The sequence below is a fragment of the Garra rufa genome, chromosome 1, assembly GCF_049309525.1.
Source record: "Garra rufa chromosome 1, GarRuf1.0, whole genome shotgun sequence".
NCBI lineage: Eukaryota > Metazoa > Chordata > Actinopteri > Cypriniformes > Cyprinidae > Garra > Garra rufa.
In genome coordinates, this window is record NC_133361.1 from 48,412,567 (window position 1) to 48,428,053 (window position 15,487).

General features: G+C 38.9%; 1 protein-coding gene across 2 annotated transcripts in view; it reads right to left on the reverse strand.

Moving 5' to 3' along the window:
- The window catches only part of taok2a (TAO kinase 2a), a 45,610-nt gene extending 32,944 nt beyond the window's left edge, over nt 1-12,666 (reverse strand). For both annotated transcript variants that reach the window (XM_073842148.1, XM_073842140.1), the window contains exon 1: nt 12,239-12,666. The gene's annotated coding sequence lies outside the window, so the exon portion shown is untranslated. The remainder of the gene's footprint in view (nt 1-12,238) is intronic.
- Between the last annotated feature and the right edge of the window lie 2,821 nt (nt 12,667-15,487).

A 15,487-nucleotide genomic window follows, 5' to 3' on the forward strand; every position in this document is an offset into this window, starting at 1 on the left:
AAAAATAATAAAGTTAAATAAGCACAGTTAATTTACATTTGACCGCAGTTAAAGTATTTACTCGTCTAAGAATCCTCAATCTGATTATATTAACGAACTACGGTAAAAAACGGGACAACACTTATATCAGCTACAATAATAGGCAATCTTATTTAATGATTCAGTAATGTTAAAAAGAGCAAAGTTACCAACCTCTCGAAATTCTTTATATAGATTCGGGTGTCTGTCCTTCAGGTGCTTTGCGAAATTAGTGGTGTTAGCGCCTTTTGTTAGCACTGCTCTGTAGCAACTCTTACATATTGGCTTGCTTGTGTACTTCGGCTTTCCATGTTCATTTGCTTCATATTCCGAAATATTTCCAGATAGCACTCCTGCTGTGTTCTTTATCAAACAAAGCCGGGGTCGCCGCACTCTCCTTTCTATTTGCTTCACTTGAATAAGACAAGACAGGCACTGCGGTCACGCGCCTTTGTGGAGAAGTGAAAGTGACAGCTCGGCTAGTATCGATACTTCGGGAAATTAGTATTGGTACAGTTCAGATATTTCAGTATCGATATTTATCGAAATATCGATATTTTTGACAACACTAGTCGCTAGCCTAACTACTGCACAGACTGCTGTGAGCTGATACAGTGACGGTTTCGCCCGTTTTCCCCAACATTACAGAACTATTTAAACTTCATCTTCACATTATAACTTTAAATGCAGATTTGAGATATTAGCCGGCAGGGCTTGCAAAATTGCTAGCCTGACGTCCCGGGGCTATGTGTTTCCAGTCGGGCTACCAGAATGTTTCATCGGACTGACCGATGGACTATCTTAAAGGACTTCTGCAGGTCCTTTAAAACTCCTCTATTTATTTGTATCAAATGTAAGGCCATAAAAAGTTATAAATATGTAAAATAGTATTAAAAAAGTCTTGATTTATAATTTTAAGAGGTCTTACAGTTGGGGATGGAAAGACGATCGCGATAGGGCTGGATAAATCTTCAAAAAGGCAATGATGTCATTGAATAAATATGCCATGTCTAATAAAACTGCGTTAAGGCTGGTTTGTGTACAGCTGTTACTAGGGAAACTGTAATATTTCAGCACTCCTAAATAGAGGTCGACCGATATATCTTATGGCCGATATATCGCGCCGATATTTGCTATTTTTTAATATATCGGCATCGGCCGATTTCCGTGTTTAGTAGCGCCGATTTAAAGTCAGGCACATCTGCGGGCAGCCCCGTGTTATTGGTGCTGTGGAGCGCTACTGTGAAGGACCCCAAGCCAAAACTTTTGTAAGATTCAATAACATATCTGAGAGATAAAGGTAAGGCTTAAATTCTAATATTTCAAAGTCCCATGGCCATATATGTACTATATATTACTAGTAAACTATGAAGTGTTGCTTTCACTTAGTGAAAGAAAAGCATAGGACCGTCGGGAACTGGCATAATGCTACGGCTAGTTAAAGGTTTGCTTACTTGCAGTTAAGTTTAAAGACTGTAGTCTAAAACGATCAGCAGCTTGTTTGCTAACATATAAGCCCCAGTGTTATAAGTTCTGTTTTATTTTTCCTGTATCCGAGTCGGAGAATTTCACTGTGTGCGTGGGGTGAAGAACGCGGCAGCTCTCACAAACAATGCAGCTTTGCGATTACTCCGCCCCGCTCGGAGACAGTGATGCACAGAGGGTAGTTATATCCGCGGGTCTGGTAATAAAAAAAAATGCATTCTAATTACTTGTGGGTGGGTCGAGCGTGGATGAGATAAATCAATAATGATGTAAACATTAACAACATTTTTTTAAAATCTAAACCTGAGTTATGTGGTCAGGACCGTGGCACGGGCTTCTTTTTAAATATATTTTGATTGCACCTGATGCGCCGCGTCCTTTCCGTCACCCCAGATACTGCGAGTTTAAAACTATGGTCACGTCCAGATGTCAGTAAACGTTATTTTTTTCAGCATGGATTTGGCTTAAAAGCACGAGTGGTTAAGCCTATATACTGTAAGTGTGCAGCGATGTGAAGATCAGCTGTTAAAATGAACCTTCCATTCATTCATCATATCATCATACAAAACTAAGAATTAGAATAATTGTAATAGGACGATCGTGTGCGGTTAGATAAATCAGAGAATCAGGTGCGGGTGGGTGGCAGGCAGATTACACTATTGCCTAATTTTTAGGGGTGTAACGGTACGCTAAAATCGTATTCGGTTCGGTACAGTGTCTTGGAGAGCTCGGTTCGGTTCATTTTCGGTACAAAAAAATAAGAACTTACAAAATCTTTATTTTTAAAAGCTGCCAATACACAATAGAATTCTTGCATAAAATAAATAAAAGCCACACATTTGGGTGATATTTTACATAATTTTTTTAAGGCTCTGAAATGAAGCGGTTGCAATAAATGTTGTTATTATTATACAAATTAGAGTGTTTATGAATGGTTATGGCGATTCATGTTACATTTGCATATTGTATTTTATGAATGAAAGTAAAACTGGCGAGGTGAATCTCTGTCTTGTTTTATTTAATGTTATTACAGGATAGTTAAATATAGGCTGTGTGTGGGGGAAAAAAAAGTGCGTGAAATAAGACCACAAAAATCCGTTAATGTGTTAACGGTCTAAACATATACATTTGGACTATATTATTTTAGATACATACGTTTATATGTATTTAAATTTGAAAGTAAAATAAATAATATTTATTTATGTTAAATCATAATCTGCGTGACCCTGCCGTTGATTTGCTTTGATGACGTTCCAGGGCATTCCAAATGAGCGATTATTGTCAGCGAAGTCCACTTCAACGGATATACCGTGCTAAGGGAGTAGGGAGCAGTGAACACTGCGTAGGGACTAGAGGTCGACCGATATATCGTCCGGCCGATATATCGGGCCGATATTTGCCATTTTTTAATATATCGGCATCGGCCGATATCCGTGTTTAGTAGCGCCGATTTAAAGTCAGGCACGTCTGCGGGCAGCCCCGTGTTATTGGTGCGGTAAAATGTGCTGCTGTGAAGTACCCCAAGCCGGAACTTTTGTAAGATTCAATAACATTTCTGAGAGATCAAGGTAAGGATTAATTTCTGATATTTTAAAGTCCCATGGCCATATATGTACTATATATTACTAGTAAACTATGAAGTTTTGCTTTCACTTAGTGAAAGAAAGCATAGAACCGTCGGTAACTGGCATAATGCTACAGCTGGTTAAAGGTTTGCTCACTTGCAGTTAAGTTTAAAGACTGTAGTCTAAAACGATCAGCAGCTTGTTTGCTAACATATTAGCCCCAATGTTATAAGTTCTGTTTTACTTTTCCTGTATTGGAGTCAGAGAATTTCACTCTGCGTGTGGTGGAGAACGCGGCGGCTCTCACAAACAATGCAGCGTTGCGATTACTCCGCCTCGCTCAGAGACAGTGATGCACGGATGGAGGTTATATCCGTGGGTCGGGTAATAAAAAAAATGCATTCTAATAACTTGTGGGTGGGTTGCACGGGGATGAGATAAATCAATAATGATGTAAACATTAACTACAATTTCTAAAATCTGAACCTGAGTTATGTGGTCAGGACCGTGGCGCCAGCTTCCTTTTAAATATATTTTGATGATTGCACCTGACCGCACCGTCCTATCCGTCACCTCAGATACTGCGAGTTTATAACTATGGTCACGTCCAGATGTCAGTAAAAGTTATTTTTTTCAGCACGGATTTGGCTTAAAAGCACGAGTGATTAAGCCTATACTGTAAGTCTACAGCGATGTGAAGATCAGCTGTTAAAATGAACCATCCATTCATCATATCAGCATGCAAAACTAAGAATTAGAATAACTGTAATAGGACGATCACGTGCGGTTTGCTAAATCTGAGAAAAATATAAGTGCGGGTGGGTGGCAGGCAGATTACACTATTGCCTGATTATGCTTTATTTCATCGTCAAAAATAAGATTTTGCTCTCTTTTGTCGTCAAAAGTATTCTGAAACAAGTCACAACTGAGCCGCTGTGCATCTCCATTTAAACAGCGGTGTTTCGTTTATGAATGAACGTGCGTTTTTAAACGAATCTAGTGAAATGATTCAATTTCTCATTCATAAAGAGAGTCATTTGCTTTATTCAGGAATGAATCAGCTGTTCAAACGAATCAAATGAATGATATGATTCACTAATTAAATCAGTGTCTTGCCGCCATCTGCTGGCAGGTCCTCTCAGTTACGTATATAAATCATTTAAAGTTTAACATTAATCTCAGCTCTTAAACTTTTATGTAAATTATTGACAGTTTTTATATTATCTGTTTTATATATTTAATACTTAGTCAGTTTGATTTGTTTGGTTAACTTTGGTTAAATATTTTATAATAATACTGTGCAGTGCACAAAATCAAGATGGTTCATTGTGTTCATTGTTCATGAGAACTTTGAATGTTAGAAATGATGTGCATTAGGGCTGCAACTAACGACTATTTTAATAGTCGACTAGTCACCGACTATTGAAACGATTAGTCGACTAATCGGATAATTATTCAATTTTTCTCAAATTTAGCATGAGATTGCTTTAATTATGTGGAAAATTATAGTAAATACAAGAAAGAAGGGGGTACTTCAATGAAAAATGCATATTTTATTGAACTTTGCTGCTGATAGGCCAATTCATACTAAAAGTAAATAAAAATGCCCTGTCTAAAACCATTTAGGCACAATAATCGGTCAGTACAGACATAAATGCATAAATTAAGAAACTCTATAATCTTTTTAAAGGACAGGCACATTTGTTTTATAAGAAAAAATAAATTAAAATCAAGTAAACATTTTCTTCCTGTAAACCAGGGGCAGGCACATCAGCAGCAATAATACCGTAAACAAACATATACATAAACATATAAACGTATATCCAAAACAAAACGTATTGGCTTCCATGTTATTTAAATCTTACCGAGGCCAGCCAAACTGGTTTCATTTAACTGTCCGACGTGCTTTCTCTTTAAATGTTCGTGCATCACAGAGGTGCTGCCGTGATGCACAAGGACTGCTTTACAAACCATGCAGGTAATCTTTTTATTCGCCGTAGCAGGCTAAAATGCTCCCAAACTTTATGCCTGTTTCACACATACTCAGTCTGCATTGCGTCTACAGTCCGTGTGCGTTACGTATGCGGTGCAGAAGCAGCACGGACTCGTTTTGCGCTCACACAGAACGCGTTTACAGTCCGTACATTGTGAACGTTGTAATCCGTTAACATGGGTGTGGAAAAAAAATACGCACTTTAGACGGAGTATGTGTGAAACGGGCGTGTTTTGGTACGCGCAGCTGCTGCATTCAGTGCATTGGACGCCGCCATTTCTGTATGTTAACGCTCAGCATAGAAGCTAATGCCTATGTGCGACTCTCGGCAGAGAGATGCCTCACTCGGTCAGAGAAAACATGTCTGGCGACAACATCGACAATGAAATTCATTGTCGACTATTTCTATTATCGATTTTTGTCGACAACGTCGACGAATCGTTGCAGCCCTAATGTGCATCCATTAGTGTGACATTTTAGCATGCAAATAAAGGGGAGAACTTCAAGATATCGGCCCTAAAAATCGGCAGCACATATCGGCCATCGGCTGACCCTGACCTCTAAACATCGGCATCGGTTATAGAAAAACCCATATCGGTCGATCTCTAGTAGGGACCCTGTCGATCGGAACGCACCCAAAGAGTATTTGCGCACCTGAACCAAAGTCCTTTCTTTGCCTTAACTTTGCGTGTGTTACTGTGCGTCACTCATTAGCGTCCGTGCGGAAACTCGCCTAGGAACATTGTTCCGCTGCGCTTAATATCACGCTAATAATACATTTACATTATTTAATGAAAATAATATACCGAAACGGTACGCAAGTGGACCGAACCGAACAGGCCGTACCAAAACGGTTCAATACATCCCCGTGAACCGTTACACCCCTACTAATTTTGCTTTATTTCGTCGTCAAAAGTACGATTTTGCACTTTCTTGTCGTCAAAAGTATTCTGAAACAAGTCACAACTGAGCCGCTGTGCATCTCCATTTAAACACAGCGGTGTTTCGTTTATGAATGAACGTGCATTTTTAAACGAATCTAGTGAAATGATTCAATTTCCCGTTCATAAAGAGAGTCATTTGCTTTATTCAGGAATGAATCAGCTGCTCGAACGAATCAAATGATTGATATGATTCAGTAATTAAGTCAGTGTCTTGCCGCCATCTGCTGGCAGGTCCTCTCAGTTATATAAATCATTTAAAATTTCTGTATTCAAAATTTTATTTAAAACATTAAAGTTTCACATTAATCTCAGCTCTTAAACTTATGTAAACGATTAACAGTTTTTATATTATCTGTTTTATATATTTAATACGGTCACACTTTATATTAGGTGGCCTTAATTATTATGTAATTATGGGTAAGGTTAGGGGCAGGTTTGGTGGTATGAGTAGGTTTCAGGGTGGGTTAGGGTGTAAGGGTTGGTTCAACAGTGGTAATTACAGAAATTAATTACAAATGTAATTACATATAGGTTTTTAAAAAATATATAAATACAATGTTAAAAACATGTATGAACAAAATAAGTACACTGGACCAAATTATTAATTTAAATGTAAGTACATAGTTGTTAAAGCCACCTAATGTAAAGTGGGACCTTTAATACTTGGTCAGTTAGATTTGTTTGGTTAACTTTGGTTAAATCTTTTATAATAATACTGTGCAGTGCAAAAAATAAAGATCCAAAAGATGGTTCATTGTGTTCATTGTTCATGATGTTAAGTTTAGAAATGATGTGCATCCACTTATTATTAGTGTGACATTTTAGCATGCAAATAAAGGGAAGAACTTCAAGATATCGGCCCTAAAAATCGGCAGCACATATCGGCCATCGGCTGACCCTGACCTCTAAACATCGGCATCGGCTATAGAAAAACCCATATCGGTCGACCTCTACACCTAAAGCACCCCCTCGTGACAGAGAATGAATTTTTATTTCCAAAACATTTTTTCAGCTGTTTATGGTCAAATTATTGCAATTATCGATCCATGTTTTTATGCAGCAAACACATAGAGGTGTAAATGTGAAAGAAGTTAATGTGCCTTTTAAAAATCTAAACAATTAGTAATATTAATGTTATATATCTTATATAAATATAAGAAATGATATACTTTTTTTTTTTTTTTTTTTTTTTTTACTGAACAAGTGTTTATTTTATTTTTTTATTATTATTTTTTATTTTTTTTTATTTGGAGTGCAAAAACATACATGGTAAATGCAGAAACAAAAACAACAACAACAGAAACAATATCAACAAAAAACAAGAACAAACAAAAAAAACTATACTAACCACAAAAAAACAACAACAATGATAATAAATGAAAAATGAGAACAAGACAATCTGAATAAGAAATTATATACTTGACTTATCCCTTTTATATGGTATAAAGGTTGAAATCTTTCTCAGATATACTGAAATACGTTCACACCGCAGACGTGTTGCTTCAGACAAGCACGTGCAGGCTGCGGTTTCTGTTTGCGTCAACATACTGTTTCGGCCGTGTTGTTTCGGTGATAAAAGTCTTTCGGTGGTCGAATATTCGGTACAACCCTACTCTACATGATCCAAGGAGGACCTTATTTAGTTAAACAACCGTCCATTTTCTAAAAAAAAATTATAATTTATATAGTTTTAAACCACAAATGCTTGTCTTGCACTAGCTTGACTTCACACACTATGTAATCATGCACGTGTGACATAGGCGAAAGTAATAACCCAAGCGAACGTGCAAAGAAAGTCAAACGCCCTTTGCAAAAAACGATAACGATATCAGACGATTTTGATGAGTTTTTTGCCCTACCTTACCTTTTTGAACTAAAGCACACAGACAAAGAACTAACTGTGCAACTTTTCCAATCTGACTGTGTATGCGTGATGACACACATGCGCATAGCAGAACTATTGCAAGAAGAGCACTTATAGTTAAAAAGTATATAATGGTTTATATTATTTGGAAAATGGCTGATCGTTTTGCTAGATAAGACCCTTATTCCTCAGCTGGGATCGTGTAGAGCCCTTTGAAGCTGCATTGAAACTGAACCTTCAACACATTGATCCTCATTGAAGTCAACTATATGGAGAAAAATCCTGGAATGTCTTCCTCAAAACTTGACTGAAAAAAGAAAGACATGAACATCTTGGATGACATTGGGGTGAGTAAATCAGGAAACTTATTCTGCATTATTAGCGTAATTTTCCATTTTAAAAACCCGTTAAATTCTTACTCCAAAAATAGCTACATGAAGCACCTCAGATAAAGCAAACATGCAGTAAACAGCAACTCACTGTACGTACAAGCTTTTTTGCTCAATAAATATTCCCAATGACTTCACATTTGTCATTTACAGAAAATATTTGTCAGAAACCTGACGAAACCATTCACATGATCCCCTATGCTCTGGTGATGATAATCAATACTGAAATCTGATCTAAATCTTTCCTGGGTACTTGCAGCCCAGTTAAACTGAACTGAAAGTAAAAACACTCAAACACTAAGACTATGAAGCCATCCTCCCATTAGTTTGCTTATCAGACAGGTGGAGACATGCAATTTTTTGAGATTCTTTTCCTGTTATCTTGATGTTCTCACAGGCTCGTGAGGTTCAAGGTTTTATAAGAACACAAATACAAGCCAAACAATCTTCTACATTGCATAACCAACTCTGGCTGCACTGAGACTATAAAAATCACAAACCCACCAACACTGAGCTGTTGTATCAATTCTGTTGTATCAAAAAATGTAAATCTTGCATATTAACTGTGATTTAACAACACAATAGATTGTCAGTCTGAGTCTAGACATGACGATTCACACTCAATACATTTCAAAGACATGTAAATGAATAGAAACCACCTGAATATTTGATGTAAAAAAAAGGGTGAGGTCCGTAAAGTCAATATAGACAGTTTGAAAACCTATTTTTACCTCTGTAATCTGACAAGTTCTGAAATCTGAATGAAACACAGTATTAAATGGGGGGAAAAGTAGGGTGGGACTTGACGTGATCTATTGGGAACTGACAATAGAGCCAGATGGCTGAAGGGGAGGGGGGTCGAAAATTTTAAGGGATTTGTGATGTCAGTGGGAAAAGGAAAGTTATTTCTTTAAATAAAAGATTACTAAGACACTATTGTTTGTCAAAGAAATAACACACATTAAGAAAGCAAATGGGGTTGTGGCAAAACAGATCTTTTCTTCTGTATTCGAGTGCAACAGATTCTCAAAAACTAAAATGTAGGGTGTTGATTGAATTTTGAGATGCTTGCAGATTGACTAAATGATTTGAGTTCTACACTTTTACCTGGATTTTTTTTACCAGAAAGCTTAGTTATGACATTTTGATTAAACACTACAAGGTTTTAAATATGAAACATGCACAGTTGTTCACAATAACAACACTCACAGGCAATCAGTAAATAAATTTGATTTCATGCTGACTTGAAACATATTTGCCATAGGGCTGCAACTAACGACTATTTTAATAGTCGACTAGTCACCGACTATTGAAACGATTAGTCGACTAATCGGATAATTATTCAATTTTTCTCAAATTTAGCATGAGATTGCTTTAATTATGTGGAAAATTATAGTAAATACAAGAAAGAAGGGGGTACTTCAATGAAAAATGCATATTTTATTGAACTTTGCTGCTGATAGGCCAATTCATACTAAAAGTAAATAAAAATGCCCTGTCTAAAACCATTTAGGCACAATAATCGGTCAGTACAGACATAAATGCATAAATTAAGAAACTCTATAATCTTTTTAAAGGACAGGCACATTTGTTTTATAAGAAAAAATAAATTAAAATCAAGTAAACATTTTCTTCCTGTAAACCAGGGGCAGGCACATCAGCAGCAATAATACCGTAAACAAACATATACATAAACATATAAACGTATATCCAAAACAAAACGTATTGGCTTCCATGTTATTTAAATCTTACCGAGGCCAGCCAAACTGGTTTCATTTAACTGTCCGACGTGCTTTCTCTTTAAATGTTCGTGCATCACAGAGGTGCTGCCGTGATGCACAAGGACTGCTTTACAAACCATGCAGGTAATCTTTTTATTCGCCGTAGCAGGCTAAAATGCTCCCAAACTTTATGCCTGTTTCACACATACTCAGTCTGCATTGCGTCTACAGTCCGTGTGCGTTACGTATGCGGTGCAGAAGCAGCACGGACTCGTTTTGCGCTCACACAGAACGCGTTTACAGTCCGTACATTGTGAACGTTGTAATCCGTTAACATGGGTGTGGAAAAAAAATACGCACTTTAGACGGAGTATGTGTGAAACGGGCGTGTTTTGGTACGCGCAGCTGCTGCATTCAGTGCATTGGACGCCGCCATTTCTGTATGTTAACGCTCAGCATAGAAGCTAATGCCTATGTGCGACTCTCGGCAGAGAGATGCCTCACTCGGTCAGAGAAAACATGTCTGGCGACAACATCGACAATGAAATTCATTGTCGACTATTTCTATTATCGATTTTTGTCGACAACGTCGACGAATCGTTGCAGCCCTAATTTGCCATGGAGCATGAAGGACTAATGATAGACACAGACGTTTCCAAAAAACACTCAGCTTGGAAAACAATGACAGAACAGACAATCGGATCGAAATATAATACTTCAAGTAGACACCCCTGCGCAATAAGTCAGACGGTGACTCAATCACACCGCGGGAGACAAGCAAGAAACAAGTTCATCTGAGTTTCAAAGCTTTTAGCGGCATAGGAAACTTTTGTCATTTCTGGTCGCTGTAACGAAGACTATAAAATACATCAAGGAAAAGCATATGTCATTTGAGCTCTGTAAATCACCAGTGCTTCCTTTGCTTCAAACAGCATGATTACAGGGTGGTGGGGGTCTATGGGATGGAGAAGTCTACTTTGCATTTCCTGTTTAAAGAAAGGAGGTTCACGCAAGATCTAAAGGAAAACCCACAGCTGCAAACCAACCCATAAAACGGCTCTCTACAACAGTAGTTCTTAATCCTAAAATCCAGCACATTTTGAATGCCCGTATATTTAAAGGGATGGTTCAATAAAAATGAAAATTCGGTCATCACTGACTCATGTCATTCCAAACCCATTCGTTCATCCTCGAAAGTCAAATGAAGACATTTAATAAAAACCTGAGAGGTTTCTGTCCCTTAAGTCCAAGCGACAAACTTGGATTCAAACGGTTCCTAGAATGTGAACAAAATCCATATAAAAGATTTTTTTTTTTTTTTTAATCACATTGGATTGTGTTTACCATGTCTTTGAAGCATCAAAGTTTCAGTCACATGGCCTTTCAAAGGAAGGAGCCAAATCTCTCAGGTTTATTAAAAAAAAAAATCATCATTATTTCTGCTTATGGGATTGGATTTGGGTAAGTAACTGATGACAGAGTTTTCATTTTTGGGTGAAATGACCGTTAACCCCACCTAATTTATATCTTCGGCTCTCAAATGCAGGCTCCAAGTCCTGGGTGTGTCATCCACAATGTGCAGCACCCAAGACTGCTACATCTTTACAAAGTATCGATGAGGTCTTTGACAGTCTACTAACATTACACAATAAATATCACGTATTGATTACACTTAGCCTAATGTACTATTATTGTACTTTAAGGGTACCCAGTAATGTTCTTCCTTCCATCCACTGAGTGCACTTAAGTCCATAATGTGTTTGTGCAGTTGAAGCACACCTTTCACATCACTAAAATCTTTCCTGTGGACTTTGTGTGCAGTACAGCACTTTTGTTGGCCTTGGGGCTGAATGAATTGTCAAGTGCTTTAAAAAAGTGTGAAGATTTCCATACTATTGTATAAATGCTAATTAGGGATGGGGGCAGAATCGGTTTCCGGCATTCTGCTGGAAAACAATAGAGAAACACACCGGCTGTGTCTCAAAAACGAGTTAAACTGCATTATGGGCAAACTATTGTGCTTGATGCATTTTAGTTAAGCAGCTCACTAGGTTTTGGAACATCCACTAACCTAATGTGGAACAGTTATGGTTTTAGCACAAACCCATGATGGAAGATGTCGGGCTAACGTTAGTTCATGACAGGCTCAAGATGAGCGTCTGTCAACAACAGAAAGCCTGAATTTCATGCAGCTGCAAATGTCTCACAATCACCATTAGGTTATAAACTGAAGTATTTGAAGAAAACAGACTGTCTTACCGTGGCGTGCTGTGATCCTGCGCTTTATTCCCTGTGAATAAACAGTTATCCGGCTTCCTCCGCAAATAACCGTGGCGTTTGCTGTTTTTTGCCCGCTGCGACGTTTCAAATCAACACACGGTCCATATTTCTACCGACGTCCGCTTTCTAGCCTGCTTAGGAGTATGATTTGATAAGTATTTATGTCGTACAACACTTTAGAGTCTATGAAGTCTTTATCTCACTCTGTCGCTAACGGTTCGTTAGCCAGCTAGCCAAATGTTTCCTCTTTGAATACGGGCCGCGGCTGGTGTACCTGCTCGCCCGCTCCCGCGCATATCATATTGCACACTTACATCCGCACTTTTGATTCTCGGTATGATTTGAAGACTAATTTTATTCTGTGTCTGATTGTCTTTCTATCTAACCCCCTTTTTTGTCCAGGAAACGCAAAATGGCTACGTGGGGCGGGAGCCAACCGGAAGGAAGGTCAAAATTATGTGCCGTGTGTTTCCGGTGAAGAGTGGCGCTGGGAATTTGCCATCTTGATAAGGACAAAGTTTTTCTTTGAGCCAAAGAGTATAGAAGTACTTCTATACTCTTTGTTTGAGCTTGAACAACAAACATACAATTAAATGATGCACATAATAACAACTGCTAGATACATTACACAACTTTTAAGTTTAGATTACCTAATAATACTGCTATAATAAACAGAGTGCTCTTTATGTATTCATACATAAGGCTAAATGTTGGTGTGTTCGCTGACTGATTAACAATTAAGAATTTTATAGTGTTTATCAACTATTAGAAGGACAGTGTTACAGCATAAAAACAGTATCATCAGTTCATTGTGTTTTTTTTAATGAAATGCAATTGTGTTCCAGTAATTGCACGTTTGCATACACTTGATACTTAATACTGTTTTTTGTTTAGTGATAGTTGTTCATGAGTCCCTTATTTGTCTTTAACAGTTAATGAAAAATCATGCATCAAAAGCCAGGGGTGTATACTTTTGAACAGACATGTGTACATTTGGAACATTTTGACTAAATATCATATATTTTCATTTAGGACTGCCCTTCAGAAAGCTAGAGAAGATACTTAACATGTTTTCCAGAAGACAAAATAAGTGAAATTTACCCTGATCTTCAAAATCAAAAAGTTTTCACCCCCCAGCTCTTAATGCATTTTGTTTCCTTCTGGAGCATCGATGAGTGTTTGAACCTTCTGTAATAGTTGCATATGAGTCCCTCAGTTGTCTTCAGTGTGAAAAAGATAGATCTAAAAATCATACAGCCATTGTTGGAAAGGGTTTACCCTGCTGAAAAAAAAAAAACAGCATATGCTGGTTAGGTATGTTTTGGTGCTGGGATGCTGGTTTTAGCTGGTTTATGCTGGCCCTTTGCTGGTTTATGCTGGTCCTTTTTCCTGGTTTATGCTGGTCCTTTTTCCTGGTTTATGCTGGTCCTTTGCTGGTTTATGCTGGCCCTTTGCTGGTTTATGCTGGCCCTTTGCTGGTTTATGCTGGTCCTTTTTCCTGGTTTATGCTGGTCCTTAGCTGGTTTATGCTGGCCCTTTGCTGGTTTATGCTGGTCCTTTTTCCTGGTTTATGCTGGCCCTTTGCTGGTTTATGCTGGCCCTTTGCTGGTTTATGCTGGTCCTTTGCTGGTTTATGCTGGTCCTTTTTCCTGGTTTATGCTGGCCCTTTGTTGGTTTATGCTGGCCCTTTGCTGGTTTATGCTGGTCCTTTTTCCTGGTTTATGCTGGCCCTTAGCTGGTTTATGCTGGCCCTTTGCTGGTTTATGCTGGCCCTTTGCTGGTTTATGCTGGCCCTTTGCTGGTTTATGCTGGTCCTTTTTCCTGGTTTATGCTGGCCCTTAGCTGGTTTATGCTGGCCCTTTGCTGGTTTATGCTGGCCCTTTGCTGGTTTATGCTGGTCCTTTTTCCTGGTTTATGCTGGTCCTTTCCTGGTTTATGCTGGTCCTTTGCTGGTTAATGCTGGTCCTTTGCTGGTTTATGCTGGTCCTTTGCTGGTTTATGCTGGTCCTTTGCTGGTTAATGCTGGTCCTTTGCTGGTTAATGCTGGTCCTTTGCTGGTTTGTTCTGGTCCTTTGCTGGTTAATGCTGGTGCTTTGCTGGTTTGTTCTGGTCCTTAGCTGGTTTATGCTGGTCCTTTGCTGGTTAATGCTGGCCCTTTGCTGGTTTATGCTGGCCCTTTGCTGGTTTATGCTGGTCCTTTTTCCTGGTTTATGCTGGTCCTTAGCTGGTTTATGCTGGCCCTTTGCTGGTTTATGCTGGTCCTTTTTCCTGGTTTATGCTGGCCCTTTGCTGGTTTATGCTGGCCCTTTGCTGGTTTATGCTGGTCCTTTGCTGGTTTATGCTGGTCCTTTTTCCTGGTTTATGCTGGCCCTTTGTTGGTTTATGCTGGCCCTTTGCTGGTTTATGCTGGTCCTTTTTCCTGGTTTATGCTGGCCCTTAGCTGGTTTATGCTGGCCCTTTGCTGGTTTATGCTGGCCCTTTGCTGGTTTATGCTGGTCCTTTTTCCTGGTTTATGCTGGTCCTTTGCTGGTTTATGCTGGCCCTTTGCTGGTTTATGCTGGCCCTTTGCTGGTTTATGCTGGCCCTTTGCTGGTTTATGCTGGTCCTTTTTCCTGGTTTATGCTGGCCCTTAGCTGGTTTATGCTGGCCCTTTGCTGGTTTATGCTGGCCCTTTGCTGGTTTATGCTGGTCCTTTTTCCTGGTTTATGCTGGTCCTTTCCTGGTTTATGCTGGTCCTTTGCTGGTTAATGCTGGTCCTTTGCTGGTTTATGCTGGTCCTTTGCTGGTTTATGCTGGTCCTTTGCTGGTTTGTTCTGGTCCTTTGCTGGTTAATGCTGGTGCTTTGCTGGTTTGTTCTGGTCCTTAGCTGGTTTATGCTGGTCCTTTGCTGGTTAATGCTGGTCCTTTGCTGGTTTATGATGGTCCTTTGCTGGTTTATGCTGGTCCTTTGCTGGTTAATGCTGGTCCTTTGCTGGTTTATGATGGTCCTTTGCTGGTTAATGCTGGTCCTTTGCTGGTTTATGCTGGTCCTTTGCTGGTTTATGCTGGTCCTTTGCTGGTTAATGCTGGTCCTTTGCTGGTTTATGCTGGTCCTTTGCTGGTTTATGCTGGTCCTTTGCTGGTTAATGCTGGTCCTTTGCTGGTTTGTTCTGGTCCTTTGCTGGTTAATGCTGGTGCTTTGCTGGTTTGTTCTGGTCCTTAGCTGGTTTATGCTGGTCCTTTGCTGGT